This window comes from Eumetopias jubatus, unplaced genomic scaffold (genome assembly GCF_037043125.1).
Source record: "Eumetopias jubatus isolate StellerSeaLion01/CBP00866 unplaced genomic scaffold, mEumJub1_p1.0 scaffold_11, whole genome shotgun sequence".
In the NCBI taxonomy this organism is placed as follows: Eukaryota; Metazoa; Chordata; class Mammalia; order Carnivora; family Otariidae; genus Eumetopias; species Eumetopias jubatus.
Window position 1 is genome coordinate 120130241 of NW_028274817.1, and position 14978 is coordinate 120145218.

General features: G+C 43.9%; 1 pseudogene; it reads left to right on the plus strand.

The window, feature by feature from the left end:
- Positions 1-602: 602 nt before the first annotated feature.
- On the plus strand, positions 603-693 carry LOC114218128 (U6 spliceosomal RNA; annotated as a pseudogene).
- Positions 694-14978: the final 14285 nt, after the last annotated feature.

A 14978-nucleotide genomic window follows, 5' to 3' on the forward strand; every position in this document is an offset into this window, starting at 1 on the left:
CTGTTCTAGCAAACTCAAGGGCAAACGTTGATCTTTCCAAAGATCTCTGCTTGAAAATGACTCTGATTGGTCTGGTATGGTCCCCAGGCTCATCTTGAAACCAATCACCATGTCTAGTGTAATGTACCATGATTGGCCAAACTTGGCTTATGCTTCCTCCCCTGTGAGGGACCATATGGAAGAGAGGAGAAGATTCTCAAAGGAACCAGAAAAAGGAAGATGGACAAAAATGTCAGGCACTCAAAATTTGTGGCTATCTATCTATTTGTGGCAGTCTATCACAGTCATAATATACATTTTCTAAAAGACTTTCAATGTGTGATAGCAAATACAAATAGTGATAATAGAAAGTATCTTGAATGTGGTTCGCCCATCCAGACTACTTGATGGAATATGCTTTGAATTACTGTGTTTATTTTCCTTACCTCCCAGAATGCCCCAGTAAAGACCCAGCTGCTCTGCTTGCTCTCCCCAGCCAGGCAACTCTTCCATCTGCATGTGATGGGCCTCTCTCACCTGCCAGCTCTCATGGTGAAAGCCCTGCTGGTCCTCCAAGGTCTCATTAAATGAGGGGACCTATAACATTAAAAGTAAGTAGTGTGGGGCTCGTTTTGGCAGCACATATACTAAAAGAGATTAGCATGGCCCCTGCGCAAGGATAACATGCGAATTTGTGAAGCGGTCCATATTAAAAAAAAAAAAAAAAGTAGTGTGGAGAGAGTCCCTGAGATGACAAAAGAACAGGTATCCTCTTAATATATCTACAGATGGTCATATAAGCAAACCCTTTAATAAATAACCATTCACTTTAAGGTAAAGCTTTGTAAAAAAGACAAGAGCTAAAGGGTTATATGCTCAGAAGGCATTCCTAAGAAATGGGAACCAATAGATTAGTTCATTGAGCGAATTTTATTTGAATTCCAGCTATAATCATGGAACTGTGTTGAAGCTAACGTGTACACCATATTACAGTGGACACACTTCTTAAGGAACTCGCAGTCTAAGGGGCTGTGAGGTTGTGAATGATGAGGAGGTATGAGACATGCACCGTATCAATTAAAAAAGCAATGTGGTACAGATGAACATCTGTAGGTATATTAAGAGGATAGTTTAAGACACTTTTTGTTAATCCTTTGAAACTCTGTCTTATCACAGAGCAAGCATTCGACTGGGAATCAGAGGACCTGGCTTCTAAAATCAGTGTTGTCACCCATGGTGTGTTGGGCCTGGTAAAATTTAATGCCTCAATCTTCTTATCCACAACTTGTGGGATACCCCTGTGGCTTTTTATGGATCTAAAACAATTCTATGGTTTCTTATTGTTCCCCATGTGCCTGTCCCTTTACCATCTTGGGGACTCTCCCCACACTAATTACTTTTAATGTTGTAGGTCCCCAAAACTGCCTAGTTCCTTCCTGAAGTAATAATAAAAATTTATATCTGTATTTCACTAAATACTTTATTAAGAGCCTTCACACCAATTGCATTTGATTTTTATAACAGTGCTTCCTGATAGATGTTATTTTCACCATTTTAATGATGAAGATACTGAGGTTCAGGGATGTTCCATGACCAGGAAGTAGAATGTCGTATGTTGGTCCCACATAATTTGACTCCAAGTACGGTGCTCCTTTCTCTACAATGTCAGGGAAGGGCCTAGGAGGATATTGTGTGTGTGTGTGTGTGTTTGTACAAGATGAACAAGAATATAAATCAGTATTTGAAGATTCATTACAAGACTTTGGCCTAATCTTCAGAGACGGTAAGTAGGACTTGGAGATCACGTGGCCTTGGTTCTCATGGCAACTTGGACTAAGAGCTGGTCTCTGGAAGTTAACAGGAGATGATGTGTAGACCCTCTTAGCCCACATTTGGTTGTATTTTAAATGAAATTGGAGCTAACGTGCAAATATGCTGAGGGTCAAACAACAGTGCACTCGAAGGACCGTGCAAGCAGGAGGACACTCATGAACAGACACACAAGTCTATTTATGATGCATGTGGAATGCTGATCCAATACCTAAGAGCATTTTCCTCTACGCCAGCACCCCTACTCCACCTCTCCTCCCTCCATCTCGAGCCTCTTTCCTTCCTCCCCCGGCAGCCTATCTGAAAGGAAGCCTGGAAACCTCTCTCAGAATTGCCCTCCATGGGCGCAATCCCCTAGGGATTATCAGTTCATTTTCCTGGGGCTTTGAAACCACTCATCCAACAGGCCTTACCCCTTTGCCCTCCCGATGCTTTGAGGCCATTTTATCCTCATCATTGTTATTGATGACCCCTGGGATTTGAGTTGAATAAGACCTAAGACTACAAACCCAGCCCTGATGCTAACCAGCAGAGCCCCCACTCACCACTGTTCACTGTCACCCAACTGCTGTGACCTTCTAGTTATTTCTTTCAAATCAATATGCTTAATATGGGCCAGTGGTGTGATGTTCTGAGAGAGCGCTTTTCTCAGTAGGTTAAAATGGGAAAGGCAATGAGGAGAGGTCCTGTGAAGAATAGCTGAGAAAATAAATTTAGTGACAAATGTACACACCAGGAGTGACCATTGAGCCATTTCAGCTAAAAGACCTGAGCCAACTCGAAAATGAAATGAGATAAATGAAATAAAGGGGAGAGTGATGAAAGCGAACTAGGTTTCAAGTATCGCATGCTCAGATGCATCATATTTTCAAAATTCCACTGGTTAGCTCTCATTCCAATCTGATCTTGCACATGCCTCTAAAAATTATGAGGGAAATTTGAATCGCCCAAATATCTACAAATGTGTCAGCCAAATGAAAGAACCCCATAATCTGTGTTGTGTCTGCGTGAGCATGCGCGTGTGGGCACACGCGTGTGTTTATGTGTTGGGAATGAGGAGTTCCTCACATTTACCACCGCTCTCAACAGTGCAACTAACTAGTTTTTTCATCTTGAACAAGTTACTTACTCTTTCTGATCCTTACTTGCCCCATATGCAAAAATGAATGTAGTTATACAGCCTTCAGAAAGTTCTGGTTAAGTAATAAATGAGATATGTGTGGAAAACACCCAATCCAGTTCCAAGCAAAATGGGTGACCACTTAATTTTTATTGCTATTATGGAAAGTTCTGTATGTCACAATCTAGATGCATGTCAATATCTAGAGCCAAGTTCTGCATGTCAATATTTGAATATCTGCATGTCAATACTTAGATATCTGCAGGGCAATAGGGAGAACCAAGGATGTTGCCACCATTTTTCCTCCCAGGCACATGAACGGGGATTTCTTAGCCAATAAATTGCAGGTCAAGAAATTAGGAAGATATAGTATATAACAACTCTGCTTTCTGGACTACATATTTCTTTCAGCTGGAGAACCAAAGCCCACGTGATGTTAAAACAGCTATAATAAGTGCTAAAGAAGATATATGTTTTTGCATCAAGTGGAATATGGACCATTAATACATATATAGATATAGTTTTAATTGGCAAATATGTTCAAATACCTTACATTTTAATTTGCTGCTCCTGTGTCAAGATTGCATATGGTAGGCTGAATAATGACCCTAAAGATATTCCACACCCTAAACTTCTGAACCTCTCTCTTACCCTGCATGGCAAAAGGGATTTTGTAGATGTGATCAAGAAGTTAAGGTTGTGATCAAGATGTGATCAAGATGTGTAAGGATGTGATCAAGAAGTCAAGTTGACACTTAACATGGGGAGATTTATCCTGGATTATAATCACGAGGGTCCTTGTGCAGTGGGAGTGGGGGGGAGGTATGAGGATAGAATCAGAGTTCAGAGAGGAAGGAAGATGGAGGAAGGGGCCATGAGCCAAGGAATGTGAGCCACCTCTAGAAGCCGGGAAAGGTGAAGAAACAGAATCTCCCATACGGCCTCCAGAAGGAATGCAGCCCTGTGGACCTATTTCTAGACTTCTGACCTCCAGAACTGGAAGATAATAAATCTGTGTTGTACTGAGCCACTAAGACAATGGTATTTGTTACAGCAGCATTAAGAAACTCATACACTGCCAAAAGGTGGTTAAGACTCAGGACCTCTCGCTAAGAAACAGGAAGTGCCACGCCTCGCCTTCTGGACAACTGGAGGAAGTCTCTTGCTCATTCATACCTTGACAGTCTGAAAGCTGGGGTAATGTCCTGGGGAGATAACCTAGCCAACACCACCACAGCACTACTCTCCGTCATTATTTTTACCATACTATATGCAAATAAAGTTATCTTGAACCCAAGACTCCATGTAAATATGACCTGGAGTTTTAGATGCCAGAGCCGATTGGCATCTGCAAAACCTCTTGTCTGCAATTCAGATGAGCTGTTTAACATCGCAGATCTCCTCACAATGTAGGAGAAACACAGAGACAATAGGGATCGGCACCTCCTAGTGCTCCGGGTCCCCAAGGCAATGCGGGAAGGCAAAACAAACAAGCAAAAACCAGCTACTTTCTTTCTCACGATAGTTTTCTTTTTGAACCTCAAATATTAAAAGCCATCAGGTCCCTGTAACTCCCAGTCACTCAGTGTCTTCCTCTGCTCGGGCTATTTTTCAAGAACTTCTGCCCACATTTCTTTCCCTAGCACCCATTTTCTCTTCATACTGGGTGTTACTTGACCAAAGAAGAATCTTCTGGCAAAGTAGGAGTCTAGAAGAAATCCTGCCCGGCTTTATGGATAACACTTTGCCAATTTCTTTTGGGGGTAAATGTGATCCTAAAAGAAAACTTTGAAGGCTTTTCTGCAGCTTCTCTGAAACATTTTTTGGCACTAAAAATAAACTTATGGATTCCAGGCCCTTGCGTGGGATCTTTGATCTCGGACTGCTCCAGAAAGCACATTCTCTATGCGTTATGCATTTCCTAATTTGCTGTCCCCCGGTCCACTTCCTCAAATCCTCAATCAATATAAAATTTCCCTGGCTCTACTCATTTACTCTCTTGTCACTCCCTCCCTGCATCCTTCCTGCCTTCCTGCCTGTCTGCCTTTCCTTCCTTCTTTCTTTTTTAAAGATTTTATTTATTTATTTGACAGAGAGAGACACAGCGAGAGAGGGAACACAAGCAGGGGGAGTGGGAGAGGGAGAAGCGGGCTCTCCGCGGAGCAGGGAGCCCGATGCGGGGCTCGATCCCAGGAGCCTGGGATCACGACCCGAGCCCAAGGCAGGCACTTAACGACTGAGCCACCCAGGCGCCCCTGTCTGCCTTTCTATCTTTCTTTTTCTTTCTTTCTTTCTTTCCTTTCCTTTCCTTTCCTTTCCTTTCCTTTCCTTTCCTTTCCTTTCCTTTCCCTTCCTAGGCACTCTCCCTCTCTCTCTTCCTTTCTGTTTCGTGTTCTCTCTTTCTCTTTCTTTTTCTTTTCCACTCTATCTCTCTCTCTCCCTCCCAGCTTTGACCTGGGCCATTTAAACCATGTTTTCCTAACCCTCAAATACAGGGGGCTTATTATACCACTTTGTCAGAGCAAGTTGATTTTCCAACGGCACACAGTCCGTCAGGAGCGTTGGTCGCTTTGCGAGGGCCCTGGGGAATTTTTAGCAGACTCCAGTTGGAATTATCCATTACCATGTTAATGGCATCATGCAGTAGGGAAGGCTGCAGATGGTGATTCCAAGGGATTTACACCCCCATTAACTTCATAGATTAGATTGGAGGTAAGGAAATGCCCATGCGAACAAAAGAAAATAAATGACTAAATAAGGTGTCATGTAACAGTTAGTCCCGTTCTTTTGCAATCTTGGCATTTGTCGCGCCCTGTGCTATCAAAATGCGGGCAAACTGGGGATCCTCGGAGCCCTGGGTGGCGACTGGCCGGGGTCTGCCTCCCCAGGGCCTGAAATGAATTCCTGGTTTGCGACTGACAATTCCAGTGACTGAATGCACTGGTTCAACTCTCTGAACCTTAGTGTCCTCATCTAGGAAAAAAGCTGGGTCGTGGTTTGGGGGCCTCACTGTGTTGCCTGCCCGGGACTCAAGCCCAATCGGCGGCAGCAACTATTAGTTTCTCGCCGGGCATCGCGTGGTCCCCGGGCGCTCCAGCCACAGCAGACAGCATCCCTCACGGGCCGGGGGGGCTGCAAGCCCAACATCAGGGTGCCGGCCCCACCGGTCAAGGTCAGTGACACCTCTGCTGGGCTGCAGACGCCCCTTCTCGGTGTCCTCGCACGCTGGCAGGGGCGGGGGAGCTCTCTGGGGTCTCTTGTAGAAGAACAGGAGTCCCATCATGAGAGCCTCAGCCCCATCACCTAAGCACCTCCCCCTCCTAATATCCTCACGGGAAGGGGGGAGGATTTCAACATGTGAATGGGGGGGGGGAGACAAACATTCAGACTGTATGTAGCAGGGAAGGTAAAAGAAGTGACTCTTCAGCCCCTCCGTGCTTATATGATCTCTTTTAATACCCGTAACAGCTCCACCCAGTATGTAAGGTTAATCAGAAACTCTGAAGAGTGTGAGGCCTGAGCCTGGGCACAAGCACCAGGGTTACACCCTCCAAATGGAACCCCCAAATTAGGAGCCCTGAAACTTAGATAGCCCGCCGGCACCTCTGCCAGCCTTCCCTCCAAAAAAAGAGAGAGGACTCGTTAAGCAAATCTCACCCATCCGGGGGTGGGGAGAGAGCTCTAGCTTCACCACACCCTGAATGTAAGCCGGTGGCTCTGAGATCAGTCCCTAAACTTCTCTGACTTTAGAGAGACGCTATCTCTCCAGCTTTCCAAGCCTTTGCTCAGAAAACCTGGACCACACAGAAACGCAGATACGGTCATGGAGAATTGCCTCCTAATCAGTATCATCCAGTCATACAAATATCATGTTAGCCGTCAACCTCAGGACCAGGCATAGGAGGGGCTGAGGCTCAGTCATTCTTGAATTCGTCCCCCCAACCAATAAATAGTATTATTTATTGTGTTTGTAAGAGCCAAGTCTTAAAGTGCTTAATTCCGCTGAACCATCTGGGTGTGCTAGGGAAAGCCAAATAGACTGTTCATTAATGAAGTTGGCCCACTAAGGAGATTGTCCCTGCGACATAAACCCTGTCTTTTGGACTTGTTACTTCCTTCTCTGACACGAAAATTGACCTTTTATCTGTTCCATTTGTTCAAGGCATTATAAATAATATTAAAAATAAATCTACTTTGAGTATTCATGGAACCTACTAAAGAATCTGTATTTCACGTGGAACATTGCTAATACCTGACTTAACCCAAAACCTAGAAATCCTGGTGGAAGGTTACAGACGGGTAGATATTTGGGTGGAAGGATAGGTCTCACACAAAACACATCTCCCGTTACCAGCAACAAGCATATCCACGTACTTCGTTTTCTTTGATTCCGTAGAAAACCCAGGGCAGAGGCACTTCATATAAGAAACTCAAGAGTTCAAGGTTAAACGTGTGTTGGAGGTTAAGTAGAGGTAAGCTGCAACATGGATCCATGTCTTCACATTTTAAGGATGCTGGACTTTTGTCAGCCCACACACATTCCAAACCGTTGATTTTCAACTGTAATGTGTGTGTGGTGGTGGGGGGGGGTGCGGTTCTTTGGGAGGGTCGCCATGTCAGATTCACCTGGATGGGGGTTCAAACTGTGGCCCCCTTTAGAGATTTTGCTATCCCCCTTGAGTGAAAGCCACATCGAGTCTGGGAGCCTCGCTACTGATAGGATAGTGACCTGGCCCAGGGAATGTTCAGAAAGAAAAATCCCTGAAAACTACTAATTCAGTTTTATAGTTAATCAACATACTTTCACATGGTTGATAGAAATAATTCCATGTAGTTAGTAGAGATAGAGTCATAAAATTAATACAGAAAGTTTTAGTGCATTTTATCATAGAACCAGCTCAGTGGTTTATGCAGCATGGACAAAAATATTCAAATGACTCTCTTTGCATAAATATTTCTCATTCTTGGTTTCCTTTCATTTAACCAGGTACATCAGAGTTTCACTTCTGTTTATCTTTTTACAATGACAGCTAAAGGTTACATCTCAGAATGTAGAAGTCTGAGTTAAGTGTGGTATTTAAATTCTAATAATAATGAAAAATAACTCATCAGCAAGAACCCTTTTGGAAAAGATCACTCAAGGAGAAAATTGTTCTTGACAGTGTTAAGAGCACTGCTCCGCTCCACCAACGGGCAATCATGAAGCTCAGGAGAAAATCAGCATTAGCATCAGATAACATTCTTCCAGATGCCATCAAAATTCTCTCTCATCTTCCACAAGTACAATACTCCGTTCCCCACCACCTGTTCCGTTTGAATTAGCTGCCAGAAAGAGGAGAGGGATGGTGTACATTTCACTGCTCTGCAATTTCCCAGAAGTCAGACTTTATAATGCAAAATATTTGAATTTTGTATATTTCTTGAAGTGGGAACTTCAAAGGGAATGCAAAACAAGCAACAGCCCTAGGTTTTATTTCCCTCTGCCCAAGTTTAAGTGCAGGCAGTCTCCTTTGCGTGGATGGTGGGAATGGCCGCTCCAGCGGAAGCTTTGCGGAGCGATCTTAGTCATGCATGGGGAAAATACGATTGGGCTGTGAATTACACTTATGTTAAAAGATTAAAGACTCTCTTCCTGTCAGTTATGAATGCATAGGGAAATAAAACATAGCCAAACTCATATTTATTTAGTACACTGTAATTTAAAACATCAGAGACCTTAAGAATCAAAGTGTTGTTTTTGTTTGTAAACACTTTATTATATAACCTACAACGGAACATCTTTTCCATGCCTTGGAAAATCGTCACACTCCTTTCTAAATCTGGATCTGCTTCTCCCACTTTATCCTTTGTACTTTCAATGTCAGGAACTATGTCTGAGGGTTCCTTCAGTGTCAAGTCCTTTGCCAGCATCACTTCCTCTGGGACATCCTCCTTTCCGTCAGCACGGCTCTCCTCGTTTCCGTGGATCTGTGCCCCTTCAGCAAGTGTCCCTGGCTGTCCATCTACAGTCCCTCAAACGGGGACAGAATCAATATTGCCACGGTCACCTTTTCCTTGTGAAATTCCATTTCTGTGACTTGAATTTCACTTCTGATGTTATCACTTTTCATTTCTTTGCTGCACTTTCACTGTTGTTGGCCAAGTTCCGCTTTCAATCATCCGTTTTGTATAATATCATGTGGATTCAAGGCTGGAGGCAAGAAGGCAACACACCTACATTCTGTGCATGAACTAACGGACAGAGGCACACAAACACTCATCAACAGAGTTTGAAAGAAGTGATTGCCAACTAGCCAAATGCCCAATACACCAGATGAGCAATTTGTTCAAAGCCAATTAACGGAAGGATCAATGTGCAAAAGGATTGATTTGCCAAATGACCAACTGGTTGAATTTGCCAAAATTCCTCATTGGCCAAAACCTTCCTTTAAGGGATAGTGTTCTTGGACATAGTCAAGGAAATAAATATTTTATTCTTAGGATCATAGGCTTCTTAACTATAAAAAATAAAAATATGGAATTACTGTGTTTTAGAATAGATTCACTCTATGTGTAATATAACATCTTCATAATTATTAATATATTCAATAAATAACTTTATTAACATAGGTTTCCACCAATATGAACATTAAGGGAAATATATTCATGGAGTCAAAACCACCCTAAAACCCAGAACTTTTGATCAGTCAATGTGTCTAGGGGAAATACTTTAACTGACTAGACCCAAGAAGAATATTCTGAATATAAGTGTTTAGTAAACTTATAAACGTCGATGAATCAGCCGTTAGGAACTTGGTGATTGGGCCATAGGGAAATTAGCAGTCAGCAAGTTGGCTCTTGGCCAACTGGTTTTCAGCTAAACCGTCTCCAAGCCCACGTCTCTGTCCCCCAGACCCTCCCTCCTCTAGACTAGCGTTGGTGTCCTTGCTGCCTGATCTCCTGATCCTCCGTTGTGGTAATTATTGTGCTGTTCTTCATCTCGCTTAAATGTCTGCCTTCCCTTTTCCACTGCAAGCTCCATCGGGCCCGAGGCCAAGTCTGTTGTGTTTATCTTTGTGATCTAGCACCTAGCACAAAATAAATACCATTCCCGTGAGTAACTTTATTGACATCTTCCTCCGAGCCAGGCACCGGACTGGCGTTTTACATGCATCATTTCATTTATTCTTCAGGCAAATCGTTACGAGCTGGGTGAAATGGGTGTTACCATTTTATAAATGAAGAAACTGAGGCCAGAGTCAACACAGCAAATACATGATAAAATAGATCGCAGAACCTGCTAAGCAAACTCGCAGCGTTAGGAGTTCCAGAAACATACGCTGAATTAATTAATGTTCACTTACTGATGTTCATTCATCGAGCAGCTGCTTGGGAAACTATCCTGTGCTGGGAACTTCTGTCTATATTGTCTCCCAGGGTACGAGCAGGGTCCTTCCACTGTGAGAGTGGGCTTTGGGCTGGGAATCATCGTCTCTGCAAGCCACTGCAGAACTAGCTCAGCATGAGCTGCTGCTTTGTGAATCAGGGAGGTAGAGATCAGGGAGCCGTTGCTGGAACTTTCGCTTCAGCGGCTACACCACCCATGCTAGGTCTGCATCAAAAAGAAAAGAAAAGAAGGAAGGATGCCCTGAGCCCTGCCTGTCAACCTACACACTGGGATCTTTGGTAATGCAGAAACAGAAAACACGTTACATGTCTGCAACTGGCTTTGCCAACATAAAGAGCAGAAGTCAGCCCCACTTTGTTCCTGCCCTCTAAATCTCTCGGGACTGTGCCAGATTCGCTTGAGCTACGGCATGCCTGGACCCTGGCTGCAGGGTAGACTGGGATTTGTAGTTTGTGCTTTTCCAACCTAGAAGGAGAACAGGATGGATGGTACATGCCAATTTACCACCTCTACCATCCGAAGTGAACCAATACTGAGGTGGTCGCAATGCCACTCTCTTGCTCGGGAACATGGCACTAGCAGGTCTGCGCATCTGATTTCTTGGTGCAGGAGATGGGAAGGATTGTCCTTGATTCGTCTACACTCTCACCCCTAACCTCACTGTTACCCAAAAATTCCTCAGTGGCATCAGGAAGGCCCAAGTTTGGGGAATGGAATAGAGCAGAGTAATCTTATGTTTATCAGTGTCCCCATGAGCCAGCCTGTCCACATTAGACAGTAACCATCATTAAAATCATCTGATCGGGGGCGCCTGGGTGGCTCAGTTGGTTAAGCGTCTGCCTTCGGCTCAGGTCATGATCCTGGAGTCCCGGGGTGGAGCCCTGTGTCGGGCTCCCTGCTCAGCGGGGCGTCTGCTTCTCCCTCTGCCCCTCACCCTGGTTGTGTTCTCTTTCTCTCCCTCTCCCTGTCTCTCTCTCTCTCTCTCTCTCTCTCAAATAAATGAATAAAACCTTTTTAAAAAATCATTTGATCGATCAGCCTCAGCTCCAGCCATAACTCTGTGCTCATTCCAACAGAATGAGAGTTCCTGGTCCAGTCCTTGGAAAGGTGATGTGTGGAGTAAAGGGCCATCCATAACATTTGTGCCAAGCTGGGAACAGCTTCCCAAGAGCCACAAATACGTAGATATCTCCAGCAAAAAGGGCTGAAAGTAATCCAAAGGGAGTCGATCAACAGGGAGGGGAAAGGATCATGGAAAGAGCTATTTCCTGGCAGATTATTCAGGGGACTCACGGAGTAGGAAGTAATCCTTGGATTAGCACCATGCACGGCAAGAGTGAGGCCCAGGGCAAGGGTCCTGATGTGTGTGACCCCAGCACGGTATCTCCTGCTGTGACCAGCTGGACCTGGGCCAATCCCCGTGAGCCCAAGAGCCCTACCGAGCCTTCTGACCATAAGCTGGAGGACATAGGTTCTGTACCCAAACTTTCCTCTGACGTGGCCATCGTATAAGCTTTTTAAATTTAGAATTTTTTTTTTAAGGATCTGAAATTGTGTGGGGCAAGTCATTGATATTTCCCTCTAAATTTTCACTCACTTGGGAACAAGACCTTTTAATGTAACTTATGCAGGGATATATTTCTTTAATATCCATATGATAAAGGTTCAATTAAATGTCGCTCCTAGCATTTTCATAAAATTTTAAAGGAGGGAAAATGTGACTATGAAAAGCTACCCTGTAACATAATGATTCAAAAGCAAACGTTTATTGCATGCCTCCTTCTTCGCAGACACTGAGCTAAGGTTGGGCATGTATCGACTTACATAATACTCAACACTCTAAAAAAGCTCCGTTCTCCTCCTTGGTTTATAGTTCTGGAAGCCAAGGCATGAACAAGTCAAGTAACACATCCGAGGTCACACAGGCAGGAGGTGTTGGAGCCAGACGGTTTCCCTCTGATTCTGGTCTCCAGACTTAATCACTTGATCACTATCCTTTATTTCATCTCTCGGTCCTTTTTCGTTCGACACACACATATGGAGCATCTTCTCAGATGAGAGCCTCTGCTAGGGGCGGAGGGTGCAAAGCCAAGACCCCGGACGCGGTTTTACAATGTGTGCTTTCCAGCTGGGGGCCTGTGACATACAGACAAGCCATCTGGCCCCAGATCTCCACTCTGACTACTACTTACCCTGCCACCAAAGGGAACTCATTTGGTTTCATCTCTCTGGTTACTTCAAAGTTGCCCTTTTCCATAGCAATGAGTAACGTTTCAAGTTTACTTCTGCAATTTGTTAGTTTTTCTTCCCTTGCTGGGAAAGGGCTTCCCAGGAAGACTCCCAAGTGTTTCAAAGGCATACTTGATACACAGAGCTTGAGAGTGCACCTCAGCTGGTGCCTCGTGGTTCCTTTTGCTTTGCATTGCTTTTTGAATGATGGAAGGGGGCCAAGTGGGCATTTCTAAATAGCTGAAGTCCAGGGAAATGGAAATTAATCCAAATTAACACAAATATTTACAAGGGTGATTTTTAAATCTTGCAAATGTTGAAATATAAGAGAACAAAAATGAATTGTGACAGAGTGTATTTGTTAATAATTTTTGGTTGCATGTGGTAAAAATCAGCCTGAGCTGGTTTAGGCAGAAGGGGGATTTATAATACTAATAAGGGGTACCTCACAGAACCAACGGGAGGAATGAAATTGGGTCTCAGGAAGGGAATGTAAATAAGAACCAGAAAGGAGCCCCCCCCCCAAGAAAAGGCTGAAGTGGCGGGGGGTAGCTGGGTGCGTACACGCACAAGTACGCACGAGTGCCCATGTACATACATGCACATCCATCGATTACGTTTTCTGCTTCTTCATCCAAGTGGCAGGATATGGCTAACCTTACAGACCCCCAACTTAAATGCTACCATTCCAAAAACACTCAGAGTTCAAGTGTCTTTCAGTACCAATTTAAGTTCCCAGGAGAGAATCTCATCAGCCCACTGGGTCATGCCTGCAATCCTGATGCAATTTCAGCCAGAGTGAACATGGTCACATGTCATAATCAAGGCTTCCCAGAGGGTCATCCATGTACCCAATCTTCTAACAAATATATATTAAGTGCCTATTAAACCAGATGCTGGAAAAACAGAAGTGATCACAAGGATGTCTGCATTCTTTTTTTTTTTTAAGCTTTTATTTTAACTCCAGTTAGTTAACATACAATGTTATATTAGATTCAGGTGTACAATATAGTGATTCAACAATTCCATACATCACCTGGTGCTCAAGCACCAGAGGACATTTGCATTCTTTTTTTTAAAGATTTATTTGTTTGTTTTACAGAGAGAGAGAGAGAACGAGCAGGAGAGGCAGAGGTTGAGGGAGAATCTCAAGCAGACTCTATGCTGAGCACAGAGCCCGATGAGGGACTCGATCCCAGGATCCTGAGATCATGACCTAAGCTGAAGGCAGATGCTTAACGACTGAGCCACCCGGGCGCCCCCCGACACTTGCATTCTTGAAGACAATTATCAAACTCCCCAAAAGATTTCTACCACACAATCTTTAAATTTTTAAGATTTGTTATAAATCATGAAAACTCACTACCTCCAAGGGTTTTCCTAAAATCCTCATTCCTAATCTTAATCTTTAACTTTTATGCATTCACTCCTTTCTTTCAATAACATTTATTGAGCCCCTTCTGTGTGTTAAATGCTGAAGAGACTAGGATGCCATAGTCCTGAAGGACTTAAGCCCCTCACGAGGGATTCAGATTGTGAATGAAATTCAACAAGCCATTTATTAAGGTGCAAGGGCAGACACAGATGTGAGAAACACTGGGGAACCAAGAGGCAATGAGGTTCACTCAACCCTGGTACCAGGAAGGGCTGGAAAGGGGATTTTGTGTTGTTCTACCTTTATTTCAAAAGTACTAGAAAGAGGGGCACCTGGGTGGCTCAGTCGTTAAGCATCTGCCTCGGCTCAGGTCATGGTCCCGGGGTCCTGGGATCGAGCCCCGCATCGGGCTCCCTGCTCCGTGGAGAGCCAGCTTCTCCCTCTCCCACTCCCCCTGCTTGTGTTTCCCCTCTCGCTGTGTCTCTCTCTGTCAAAATAAAATAAAATCTTTAAAAAAAGAAGTACTAGAAAGAATATCATAAAAGCCTAAAGACATGGTGTCCATCAGCAGTGTTGGAATTTCTGGAGTCCTGGGTTTCATTTTAATTGCGTACCATGTTCTAACCTTACTTGGAAATGCCCTCTAACATCTATCATCCCTCTCAGCTTCTGTTGGGGCAAGGCATGCATCACACCTGCACCCAAGCAGTAGTCCCTAAAACCACCCCTTGAAGCTGCCCTAGCATTCTTAAAATGTCTTTTTCATTAACCCACCATAATATTTAACTCTTTATAGACTTAAACACCGCTTTCTTCTTCAGTAGCAACATCTAAGTTGTAGTCTACACCTTCTGTACATTCTGAATGAAGGCTTCTTCTGAATTACTCAAGGATCAGAGTTGTTGTAAGGTTTTTCCTACATTATGTTGTCATTTTAACGTTCTGTTTTGATGCACCATTTCAAAGATTGATGTTCTTTAGTTATTTGGGGTATTTTCCTTTTACCATGTTCCCATTCTGCAAGGTTCGTCCAGGTGTTCTTTAATGTTACTGTAAGG